The 12,737-nt window shown below is 37.8% G+C and overlaps 1 protein-coding gene across 10 annotated transcripts in view; it reads left to right on the forward strand.

Moving 5' to 3' along the window:
• TAFA5 (TAFA chemokine like family member 5) overlaps positions 1–12,737 on the forward strand; it is a 521,115-nt gene that overhangs the window by 161,575 nt on the left and 346,803 nt on the right. The window lies entirely within an intron of this gene.

A 12,737-nucleotide genomic window follows, 5' to 3' on the forward strand; every position in this document is an offset into this window, starting at 1 on the left:
TTAGATAGTATTAATCTATTTTCCCTTGTCTATTCAATGATAAGTGTGGAAGCAAAATTCTTTTTCTCTTCCCATTATATTGAACTTGCTGATGGCTCTTGCTTTCTTCCTTTCCTGTGCTATGAGCTCCTTCAACCAAGTTCATTTTATAAGAGCCTTGAATTTCTTACTTATTTCCCTTCTGGTAAAAAGCCGATTTAGGACAGCTGGTCCAATAAGTCACTTGGAAATTACATGTTCTCCTTTATGTAGATTTTTGGTTGTCTAGTGTATTTTTCCTGAAAGTTTTGAAGTCACAAGCAACAGAATTTTTTTTTTTTTTAAAATATATACCTCTTCTTTAATTAGAAACTGAACGCTAGAATTCAAGCTCCATCCTCACGTTTTTCCCTTGCTCCAGCATGGATCCACATAGTCTACAGTCTTTCAGGATAAACCTGTTCCAACATGAGCTCTCTGTGCACCACAGTTCCTTAAGGAATATCCACCTGCTCTGGCATGGGCATCCTCCATGGGCTTCAGTGTGGATATCTGTTCCACTGTGGTCCTCTCCCTCTCTTCACTGGGGACCTTTCCAGGCATGGCATGGGAATCTCTGCTCCGGTGCCTGGAGCACCTCCTCCCACTCTTTCTTCACTGACCCTGGTGTCTGCAGGGCTGTTTCTTACACTTTTTTCCTTGTCCTACTTCACTGATCTCTGCTGGTTTTGCTCTTTCTTAAATACAAATTCCCAGAGGTGCTGCCTTTGTGGGCAAGTGGCTCAGCCATGTCCTGTGGTGGGTAGGATGGAGTCATCTGGAACTGGCCATGTCCAGCCCAGGGCACTCCTGGCCTCCCATCACAGACCCCCCAGCTGCCCCCAAGGCCTGGGCACCAACAGCCTGTTCAGTGAACCAGGACTGGTGTTGTCCAATAGCAGTGGTAAGTGATTCATCATCTTTCCTTCTCCTCTTTCCTTGGTTCTGGATGCATGTTCTGGGCAGTTGTCCCATTGAGAGGTAGGACAGTGCATTGCATATCATGAGTATCAATTCCTGTGCCACTGGAGGTGACAGTGGCCCTTGGTTAAACCACACAGTGATGAAGCATGCTACATATGAACCTCCACAGAGTACAGCGGTCTTGATTTCATTCTACATATTTTCAGCTGATAGTGCTGAAAGAAGCTATCCTGAAAGGCCCTGGAGATAAATCTCTCTAAAGAATAGTGCTGTCTTGGAAACTGCTGAGCTCTCTTGCCTCTCACAGTGATGTAACAGTTTGCTGGTTACTGAGCACCCTGATTCATAAACAGTTTCCAGCACTGACATCACTGAAAAGAACTAATGATTTCATGGGTTTGGATCTGGTTTTTTTTTGTTTTGTTTTGGTGGGTATTTTTTGTTTAGTTGGTTTGGTTTGTTTTTTTGTGGTTTTGGTTTTCTTTTTTTTTTTGTTTGTTTGTTTGGTTTTTTTTCTTTGAGGTTTTTTTTTGTTGTTGTTGTTGAAATGCAAACAAAGCATTGGCAGAAGCGAGGAAAAAAACCAAGCCCAACCCAAACAACCAAGAAAACCTCCTCAGTCCTTGAAGTTTCAATTTACTTTTGATTCAGTCAGATATTTCTGCTTTCTCTAAGAACTGATTTTTGTTGTATGTGGAAGGACATAAGCTTGACCCTTGAGTGATATTCAGGTTGATAAAATTCTAACATGTTTCATTCAGTGGGATTTTAAGCCTGTGTGAGTATGTTGCATTTTTATACAAATATATTAAAAGTTTTGGGGACTGGAATAAGAGTGAGTAAGCACTGCAAATTGAATCTGGTGATACAGAGGTGATAAAAGTTTATCTGCAATTGAGTTAGCAGACTGAGCCATTATTTATCAGGTTATTTGGGATGGTTGGGACTGAGATTTTGTGTACATTCTTGGTAAGCTTTTTCAGAATTTAGTATCTAAGTCCTGTGTAGCTGAAAATTTACCAATTCTGATTTTTTTTTTTTTTAACAGAGTAATATGTAGTGTTATTTTATAGACAAAGGATGGAATTTAAGATCATTTCTAGTAGGTTTTTTGTGTGTGTGAGTTTTCTATGGTAATTTTTTTTCCACATCTCTCCAGGCCCTGAACCTCAGGGCAGATACTGGGAGAATGAAGTACCCCCCATTGCAAAGGAAAATCCCATTTGAATCCACTTTGAACGTGCAAGTTCATGGGACCCAGCGAGATGCATCCCAGAGTCCTGAGGGAACTGGCTGATATGGTTGCTAAACCACTCTTAATCACTTTTCAAAAATTGTGGCAGTCACTGAAGTTGTAAATAAGCCTGTCTCTTTAAGGGGAAAGTGTAGATGGCTTACAATGAAACATTACATTTAAAAGGTATTTTCTAATGCCTTCAAAATAATGTGTAATTAAATACACTGATATAGATGATACTATGGGGGGGAAAAAAAAAGGAGGATCCACTTACCCCTGGTCTTTTAGCTACTTAAAGCAGTGATTCTGTACTCTCTCTGTCTTTCTTTATCCCTACTATTCTTCAACATGGAAGGAATTTTTTTAGTGAGCAATATTTTGAAAATGGTGGCTCAGAGAAAAAGGATTTCTGTATGCAGCTGTATCATGACAACCCAAATTTGCAGATAGTTTTGTATCTGTGTACATGGTACAACACAGATTTCAGCTAAGAACTTGAACAAATCTTTTGTTGTAATCTATTTAGGAACAGAATTAATATAATAACTTGTCTCTAACATCAACTTTCAATCAAGAGTAGTTGCTTGGACTACTTTCTGTAATCTGCAAAGCCATACTTTTATCAAACATTAGCCACTTTTCTCTCCCTTTCCTTTCCCTTTCAAATGTCAGTGCTAGAAACCAACAAAAAATCTGTAATAAATATACACATCATTAAAAAGAAATAGAGGAAGTTATTACTTAAATTTGGAATTAGAATTAAAGTTGAAAATCATTTTTAATTACAATATTTCTTTGACAATCTTTTCCACTTGTTTGCTTTGTTTTGATGTGTGCCTAATGTAGAATTTAAATAGCAATTAAAAAAAAAAAGAAGGGAAAATTACTTTGTACATCTTAGAAATCTAGCCTGGTTGATCTTTTCATAAAATGTATTGATAAAGAAATATTATCATTATTCATGTTCTGGTAAGACTCAGTGATTTTTAAAATTGGGTAACCATGGAAACACAACTGGGTAACATAAGGAAGAACATGCAGGGGTAAATTTACAGTTAGTCTTTTAAGCAAAAGTTATTATGTGGATTCTGTTTTTACAGTATAATTGAGCTCAGTTTTTTATCTAATCTCTTACCAGTTTGTGTGAGGAGGTATATATATATATATGCATACACATACAAAACATATTTAGTTGAAATAAAATAAATATTTACTTTTGATACATCATTTCTAATGTTTTGAGTTTGGTTTTTTTTTTGACTCAGTAAATTCTAGCGAGAAAACTCACTAGCTTCTCCTCCTTCATTTTTGTTTCATGGATTTTTTTTTTCCTAAATGAGAGTTTGAGTAATCTTCCTGAGTTATAAGTTAATTTTAAAAGGCAAATTTATAAAGCGTTGTGGTAGAATACCCTAGTAGTCAAGGCATTAGGAGGATCACAGATGGATTGTTGAACCAAAGTGTAATAAAAATGTTACAAATGTAAGGTAAAGTCAGTTTCTTGTTACTGTATAAAGCATATGTTGTTTTTAATGTGATAAATTGCAGAACTCGTAGGGGTTTGCGTAGTATTTGGCACACATTCAGGTGTCTGTCTTTTATATTGCTTGTGAATGTGGACTAAAAATATGTATTTGCTTTATTAGAAAATATGCCCCAGGTATTTCTGGACTCTGCTTTTATATAATGGCCTGCTGGGTAATGTTTGCTCTTCTGGATATCCCTATGTACCTCAACCTGCTGTTTTTCCTTAACATTTCTAATCCACATGAGGATATGTCTCTTTGTATGATGGAAAATGTGTTGATTTCTGTAGTGTTAATAGCAGCAATTTTTAAAATTATACTTGCTTTCTCTCAATATCTAAAAACCTTCAGATGAAATATTTTAAGCAAAAAGATCAAGGAGATTTTGAGCTTTTTTACTTTAAACTTTTGAAATTTGTTGTTTGTGACTTTCTTTGGGATAAGAGTATTTATCTTTCTTCTAAAATCAGCATTTGTTGGGAAAGACGTCTCTTTTCCTGAATCTTTTTTTTTGCCCACATTTCACACACTCATCTTCTCCTATCTTCCTCTAGAGAAAGTTGAATAGGAAGCTAAGTCCCCAAATGTATTCTCTTGGTTCTGATGCAACCTCTAAAATGCATCAAATGTCAAGCTATGCCCACTGTGAGCAATTCATGAAGAAATTGCCTCAACATTTTGATCACAGTCAGACTTTTATTATGAAAGTAACTGGCATAGAAAGACACCTTTAGAAGTGTGAAAACAAGCAACACAATGAAGTAAAAATGATGAAATTGAGCACAGCACTGGTACAGTACAGCTGCTGTCCCTGGCAGTGACTGTGGCCTTCAACAATAGTCAATGACTGCCAGGAAAGCCCCACTCACTGTGGGGAAGTAATTTCTGTTGGTTAACGTTCATTTTAATATCAATGAAGAGTTCCATCCAGAATCCCATCTGTGAAAAACTCTGAACTTTGGTAGGTTTTGTGTGTTCATGAAATGGTCTTATGAAGCTGGGTTATTTTTAAGATCTACGTAAAGGAACCTTTACCCTGTCTGGCTCCGTAAGTAATTGTCTGTGTATTCTGAATCAATGTTGGAGACAGAGCTTTGCAAAAGAATATATTCAGTACTTCAAGGAAGACAAAAAAAATAGTGTCAAGTGAACATGGAAATCGTTTGCACTGTGGAGGGTAAATTTGCTTCTTCCTTCCCTGGAGTTCGTATGGTAGAGGAGACACCTCATGTTCACTGCAATTTTCAGTGTGTGGTATGGCAATACAAAAGCATAAGTACTGTCTTAGTTTCCCATAAATTTCCTGGCAGGCATTTATACCCTTAAACTTGCTTCTACCTTCATCTTGCTGAAGGATGAATTCAAGTCCATCAGATGTCTCATATCCTTGCAGTATTCTGAAATTCTGCAACCAAGAGTCGACAGGCTCAGTAGCATTTTGGCTGTCAGAAGCTGGCCCATGTGCTTTATAGTATACAGGGGAGGCACATGTACTGATAAAGTCTAGATTCAGCCTGCCTGATGGCTTAAAACATGTAAATGTCCTCATTTGGACTTGGTAGTTACTATGGACCCAATTATCCATTTCCTGCCCCCTCTCACGGTCATTTATAGCTGTGTGAGAAGATGTGTAATGCTACATGATTTACAAGTCCTTTCACCCCTGGCATGCTTATATGACAAAAAATATGAATCTGTGGAATATCAAGCAATTGATATTTGTGATATTAGACTTTCAGTGTTACAGGAAATCAAAAGTTGAAATTGATGAGTGTCAAGCCCTTGAAGGAGCTAGAAGCTTTCTTGTGTTATTTTAGTCTTCTAGAGATTGAAGAGGTGAGGACCAAAAAAGTGCTCATTAATAGCAGCCTGAAAATCTTTGGTTCTAGATGGTTCCAGAAAAAAAACCCCTCTCTGTTGTCTTTTCTCTGGTCCTGTGCTCAACCTTCCAGGCTCCAAAAGGAGCCTGGAAGTTTCCAGGCTGATGTCTGATGGGTTCTCCTAGCCCACAGTGAGTAGAGCTGTGCAATCACTGTCCTGAGGTTTTTGCTGGGTGAGCTGTGATGTTCATGATGGGAATACCCACCTCATCAGTTCTGGGACCTGGCTGGGTTTATTTTCACGTGTTTCCTTGCCCAGGCTGCTGCCTTCTGGCAGCTTTCAGCTCAGGGCAGGTTTGTGGGCCTTTGCTAGGAATGACAGAAGTTGTTACTTGGGTACTATTTATTTTAAAAGAGGTTTTGTATAGAGTCAGCCACATCTATTTCAGGGAGGTTGAGTCTGCATCTTCAAGCAAAACATCTGTCCCACTGCTTCAGAGAGTCAGGTTTATACTTCCAAGACATCTGGGATTATTTGTTCCAGGTATCATGGTCTGTCTCACCATTCCCTCCAAATATGAGTTCTTAACACTGGAATTATCTGAGTAGTTTTAATTTATGGAAACAGCTTATTTTCTGCTGAACCTGAGTGTATGAGCTGCCTATAAGCACTATTTGCAGCTCAAGAAACATGAAATAGAAGATGGGAATTGCAAGGAATACTGAAATCCTTCTGAAAGGTGCATGGCAAGCGAGAGCAGCAATGCGTGGGTGGCTGACAGGACATGGATTTAGGTATGAGAAAGGGAGGAACTGAGGTCAGTGATAGAGGTACAGGATGAAAGAGGGTGGATAGCAATTCAGTGCTGCTGAAGCAATGAAGGGAATGAGTACTTGGGGATGGCTGAGGTGCAGGCTGTTACTGAATCAGGATTTGATGTGTGTGTGTGTGCGTGTAGGGAATTTGGAATAGCATTGACAAGCAGAAGTTCTCATGCTGCTTCCAGATGTGTGGAATTGGAAAGAGCACTACATAAAAGCTGTAGCTTCAGATGCAGCAGAGCACAGCCTGCCTGTCTCTTCATGCCACATGAGCTTCCGTCTTTATGTAAGATCCACAGATTTTTTCTTTATTAATAAACTCTTGACTTGCATTGTTGAATGTCAAGAGACAAGTAGAACAGGATATACTGTACTAAAATATATAATTGATTGTAGCCTTGTGCAAAGAAGAAACTGGTATGTAGAAACTCTGTCCTTTATATACTAACTGATGACTTGAAGTTGATTTTCAAGTCAAAGTGATTATCTTCTTTGAACCAATGCTGTTTTCCCCAGTTTTCCAATGCTCCTATGATTTGCTTGTAAAGAGGAAGCCTTGGTTTGAAGTTTTGTTTCAAAATGAGAATAATACTGAAATCTGAGATTCTCAAAATTGGAAATCACCTGTTAAGTTAGCTTTAGTTCTGCACTGAGCAATAGCAGTGCTTTTCTCAGTCTCAGTTTTGAAGGGTAAATTAATAGGAAGAAACATCCTTCTGAAAGTACTCTGTTGTTCTCTCAGCAGACAGAGAAAAATGACATTTCACCTCTTAGACTCTGCACACATTTTTATATTATTATTTATTTATTTTTTCATTGAAGAGAGGTAGGAATTCTGAATTTATCAGAATCCCAGACTGGGTTTGAGAGAGCTGTAGCATATCTCAATCCATCCTTGCCTTCAGAAGTAACAGCTTCAAAACATGACAGTGGCAGCTTTCAGTTGCTGCACTGCACTGCAGTATCAGCTCCTTTCCAAGCAACAGCTGATCACTGCACCCTGCTCAGTGCGTGGTGGAAAAATCCATGTGCTTATGTAGGTGTAAACATGTGTCAGCCTATTGTGCCACTATCCAATTCTAATAGTAATATATGAGCCTTTGCTGCTCATTTATTTGTAAGTGCTGAGTTATGGAGAAATATTAAGAATCAATGATCCATCAAATGTAAGACCTGAGTTTCCTAGAAAACTGTTTGTTAGTTTGCTTACTGCTTATTCATACTCATCAGTTTTCCTGTGTTTATTTATTTCTATGTATTAACTGCTTTTTGGCTCCCCATGTTGGAACAAATTTTTTACTTATTAACTTGTGAAATGCTTGAATTGTCAATTCCAGAACTGTTTCATTCAGTCATTACAGAATGCATCATTTATAGTAATTTTGAAATGCTTAACATAGGAAGCTTTGAATTCTCCTCTTTGATTTAGCAAGTAAACAGGTTTGCTATGAGAGGAAGGGTTTGAAGGTGACTGCCAAAGATCAGTGCCTATGAACTGTTCTTAAGCAATTATTTCTACTGTTGATTGAGTTGACTTCTGTTTTGCCATGAATATGAACTGGGGTGTCTGGTTTCCATTTGGATTACGCATAGTAAAACTGGCAGAATGTATTTGCATCTATTTTTGATACTTCCAAGCTTCAGTTACCCACCTATTTTTTCAATAAGTCTTCTATTCCAAAAGAAGTGGATTGTATGACACTGTTTGTATACCTAGTGACACCGTAAAGGGCACGACATGAAAACAGAATATCGTGCTGTAGGTGTTGATGTTTGTGCTAGTCTTCAGAAAATACTTGGAAAAGTGTAGAGGAAGGATGATATCACAGATGAGGAAGAGAGCTGGGGTTTGAAATAGTTTTGTCCTGTCATAGTTATTGTGTGAGACTGGGCAAGGCACACTGTCTGTCAATCCATTTGTAAAGCAGTACAAACAATAGTTACCTTGTAAAGATTTAGTTAAAATAAATGAATCATATTTGAATGGAGTTTTGGGAGATTTGAACCAAAAATACTATCATTTTCTGTAAGCATTGCATAAGATTTAGAGTGTAGGAATGTTTATTGCAGTATACTGCAGTCATTGGGAAGACAGCATTTTGGGATATTTATATGCATTCTTTTTTTATTTGTTCTACTTACCTGTTCTTCATCCTTACTCTGTGCAGTTCAAAAATCTTTTAACATACCCTTTTATATAATTAAATTTCTTTCTCCAGTTTTTACACCTCACTTTTTCCTGCTGACCTTCCTGAATCAAAATTCCCTTTCTTGGAGATGATGTGGTTGACAGTTGTCTTTCATGAATTATCTCCTTCTGTCCCTATCTCCTCTTCTATCCCTCATTTGCCTGAAGCTGTACCATTATGAAAGAAACAAGGCTGTGAAAAATTATAATTTACACTTTTTTGTCTTTAAAATGTCTTTTTCCCTTGATATGAAAAGCCTTATCTAGCTCAATAGATTTTTTTTCCAGAAAGTGTGAGCTGATTTCATGTCTATGTATTTTTAAGTATTTATTTGAAAATCTGAAGGTAGCATAAAGTTTTCCCAGAATCTACTTTGGAGGTTGTATTAATGTCTAATTGTGGATTTGGTGAAAGATTTGTAGGATTTCCTGTGCACAGGTGCTGTTTGTTTCCTTTTGGTATTTTTTTCTATGGATTTTTGTCTTTATCAGAGATTATTTGTCAGTTTTTGATTTGCAGTGGGTTTCCATGTTGTAGAAAGTCATAGCAGCTTCTTTTCTTTGTCATAATCTGTGCTTTTTGAGTTAGTTTTTGTCTTCTTCTTTACAAACTTTTTTTTCTTTTTATACTGAATTATCTTTGTTTATAAAGTTTTTAATATCAGCCCTCTTTCCAGTGCTGTATGAACAATTTTGCTAAGAGATTGAATATACACACCATATTTAGAAACTGTATGTTCCATGAACTCAACACTGATCACAAAGTTCATTAAACCTAGTAAACTGTATATTCCCTTTGATCCACGAGTATAATAAGATGCCACTAGAGAATGGTAAAAAAATCCTTTGTTTACAATATAAAGCAATTTTGTTGTTTTGTGGATAGCATGGAGATGCTAAGAGTACTAAGCACTTAGTATCAGATCAAAATGAGTGATAAATTGGGGGAATGTTTTTCAGTCAGTAAGATGAAGATCAATAAAGATAAATGCTAACTACTAAAACTTAGAAATGAGGAATGGAATGTTTATGTAGAAAATAGGAAATCAATGTGTAGGCAGCAGTAGTGTATAAATATATCGGGGTGTTAGAATAGCTACAAATTGAAATTAATTAATGATGTGATTATTTTGCATAAAAAAGAGCAAATAGCCCTGGGACATGCAGACAGGAATGTCATTTGCAACACATGGGAGTTGCTACTGAATTTTTTTTCAGTGAGTGGCATATCACAGAAACATTTTGCCTGGTCTTGGGCATTTGGCTTAAAGAAGGAAACAAATGAATTGAATGGCCTCCAGAGGAGACAAACTATAATCAGCACCAGATATTAGAAGGACAAAAGAACATTTCTTAGTACTGAGTAGAAAGATTGAAAGGTATATATGCCAATATTATTTCAAAAAAAAATTTGTCTTCTAATGTAGGAAAGATTAGCATGAGCAATGATGGTTCTGTTTCCCAAACAATAACAAACAGAACAAAACTAATCATCATGCTCCGTAACACCAGGAATCTGGGACAAGAAAACTCTGTATGTGACAGTTAAGTACTTGGAGAAACTCTAGGGCATCTCTGTCTCTGGAGGCTTAAAATAGGTAAGGCAAATCTGTATTAAGAATATTCAAAGGGTATGGTGATCTCCCCCAGAGTAGAAGGGATGCATAAATAAGATGTGTTTGGCCCTGTCTGGAGGCCCGGTAGGCAGCAAAGCCACTCTATCGCTCTCCTCCACAACTGGACAGAAGACAGAAAATGTAACAAAAGGCTTATGCGTCGATATAAAGACAAGGAAAGATCACTCATCAGTTACTGTCACAGACAAAACAGACTCAGCTTGGGGAAATTAATTGCATTTATTGCCAGTGAAAATCAGAGCAGGATAATAAGAAGTAAAACAAATCTTGAAAACACCTTCCCCCCCACCCCTCCTTCCTTCTTGGGCTATACTTTCCTCCCCCAGCAGCACAGGGAGATGGGGAATGGGGGCTATGGTCAGTTCATCACAAGTTGTTTCTGCTGCTGTTCAGAGAGAGGAGTTCTTCCCCTGCTCCATCATGAGTCCATCCCATGGGAGACAGTTCTCCACAAAATTCTCCAGTCTGAGTCATTCCCACAGGCTACAGTTCTTCATGAACTGCTCCAGAGTGGGTACATTTTCATGAGGCGCAGTCCTCATGCAAGGATAGGTTGCTCCAGCATGGATCCCCCACGAGGTCACAATTCCTACCAGAAAACCTGCTCTAGTGTGGGCTCCTCTCTCCACCCCTCTGCAGGTCCCTGACAGGAGCCTGCTCTAGTGCAGGCTTCCCATGGAGTCACATCCTCCTGTCGAGCATACACTTGCTCTGGCATGGGTCTTCTCCAAAGGCTGCAGGTGGATCTCTGCATCCCCAGGGACCTGCATGGGCTGCAGGGGCACAGCTGCTTCACCATGGGCTGCAGAGGAATCCCAGCTCCAGTGCTTGGAGCACCTCATCTCCCTCCTTCCCTACTGATCTTGGTGTCTGCGTTGTTGTTCATCTCACATATTCTCACCCTGCTCTTCTCTGGCTGCAACTACAACTCAGCAATAACTTTATTTTTACCTTCTTAAATGTGTTATCACAGAGGCGTTACCATCATTCCTGACTGGACTGGCCTTGGCCAGCAGTGGGTCCATCCTGGAGCTGTCTGGCATTGGCTCTGCTGGACATGGAGGAAGCTTCCAGCAGTTTCTCACAGAAACCCCTGCTGTAGCCCCCTTACTGCCAAAACCTGGCCACACAAGCCCAGTGAAATGAGATCAGGTCATTATTATTTACAACTCTAATTTTTTAATGATTTTTATCTTTTCTTGCCTACTTAAGTCAGTATGTGTTTCTGAGATGTTATAATATAACCTTTGAAAATATTTTAATGATTTTATAAGACAAGGTTTTTTTGAAGATATAGTAAGAAGTTTTACACATATATATATTAAGATACATATATGTGCATGTACACACAGACTATAATGTGTAAATATATGTCTTCATTATATATGGTTGGATAGATATGTGTGTGTGTGCATTTGAGTTTTATATAGAGATGTTGGAAAAATAAGCTAGTTCCTGGATGCAAAACCATCTCTTCAAAACTTAAATAAAACGCTACATGTTGAAAATAGTTGCTCTGTTTAATTTAATTATGTTAATTTAATATACAGTTTGAGAAACAATGGAAAGGGGTTTTTTTTACCTGTGGAACAGTAGAAACTGCTAGTAAAGCTGGAGGTTTTCTAGTTGTTAGCTCTGTGGGATGAAAAGAGACAGATAATTATTACCTGTGGAACATGGAGAAGTTGTCTGGGGAGAGGATGTGAGTGAAATAATAATGTGTCATTGTTAAGTCTGGGATTTTTAGTATCTGGCAAAGCTGTAAGTTTTATTCCCAAAGCTTATCTTTTCAAAGTATTTTGTATCTCTCTGTTGAGAAGGAGGTTGAATGATCAGAAATATTTTGTGAAAACTGTTCTTCCATTAAGTGCATGTCTTGTCTTTTACTGTTTCATATATGAGTTCTGCTGGTATAGGAAGGTCTCTTCACTTTGCCCCACATAGTTTTATACCAGTATTGGTGTCTTCCATGCGTGCATGCACAGGATCCATGTGTTTGATGGCTCTGTTATGTGAGGTGTTTATGCCAGTTGTGAAAGGGCACATTTTCTATTTTTCATTCTGGTGAAGATTTGTTTACTGCAGCATATGTTGATAGCAATTTCGATGATAAGTATGCTAGGGTGGAGGGTTGTTTTAAAATTAGGCGTATGAGAGGAGGTTTGGATTCCCAATTTGTTCTTCGGTTACAGTGAACCTTTTGCACTGAGGTAATTCTTTCAATTTTTGAAAACTAGACCATGAATTCTTAGGTCCACAATCTTTAAATCAAGTTCAGTTGTTACCGAAATTACTAATGCATTGTGATTTTTCCAGCAGTTTAGTAAAAGAAGTGGTTTAAGCCTTCTCATCTTCTGAAAGAATGTTTTTTTACAATAGTAGATATTAGCTTTTGCACATATTTTAATGCAGCAAAAATAAAAGCAATCCTAGCCTAAAGATATATATAATACAAAGTAAATTTCTAAGTAGTGATCCAAATGTAGCTATAATTTGTTGCAGAAGGTATTTTATGCATTGATTAGGAACCTTTGGTCTGAGGAGCATAGAAGTTGTGATTATTTG

The sequence above is a fragment of the Corvus cornix genome, chromosome 1A, assembly GCF_000738735.6.
Source record: "Corvus cornix cornix isolate S_Up_H32 chromosome 1A, ASM73873v5, whole genome shotgun sequence".
Classification (NCBI taxonomy): domain Eukaryota; kingdom Metazoa; phylum Chordata; class Aves; order Passeriformes; family Corvidae; genus Corvus; species Corvus cornix.